This window comes from Orycteropus afer, unplaced genomic scaffold, assembly GCF_000298275.1.
Source record: "Orycteropus afer afer isolate SDZICR_OR568_19922 unplaced genomic scaffold, OryAfe1.0 scaffold00201, whole genome shotgun sequence".
In the NCBI taxonomy this organism is placed as follows: domain Eukaryota; kingdom Metazoa; phylum Chordata; class Mammalia; order Tubulidentata; family Orycteropodidae; genus Orycteropus; species Orycteropus afer.
In genome coordinates, this window is record NW_006921788.1 from 1,339,020 (window position 1) to 1,339,695 (window position 676).

Here is a 676-nt window from a genome sequence, read left to right on the forward strand (position 1 = left end):
TCTGTCAGTGAGCCTGATGGCACAGACAGCTTGGATATTTCCAAGTGGTGTTAGGACCTGAGAATTGACCTAAAAATCGGTCCTGCTAGCCAGGGACTACACAGAAGACTGCACTGGTGACTGGTGAATAAAAGGGGAAGCAGTGAAGAGGAAGGTGGGCTGAACTGTGCACTTTTGGCTATCTGGAGGGTGCAACCATTTTGAATGTTTACAAGTGGTTTGACCATTTTGAATATTTAAAGTATGGCATTCTCCCAGATTCCAGGGACTTTTCAATAGTCTTCACTTGCTGGGAACCACAGGAGATTCTGGACACCAATGACTGGAAAGGTGCGATATTCCCCTTTTCACTCTTATACCCCATACTCTCTTGGTGAATGGAGGTGCGGCCATCCCTCACTCCCACCCACCTTCTGGGCCGGCAGGAATTGCATCCCAGTCTGTGTGTTCTAATGGAACCTGGGTGCCCTGCCCTGCCCTGCCCTGATTTTTTTTTTCAGTTTGTTTTTGTCTGTTTTAAAATTATTGTTGTTGTTGTTGTTAAGTGCCGTCGAGTCGTTTCCAACTCATAGCGACCCCATGCACAGCAGAACGAAACACTGCCTGATCCCGCGCCAGCCCCACAATCCCTGCTATACTTGAGCCCATCATCGCAGCCACCGTATCAATCCATCTC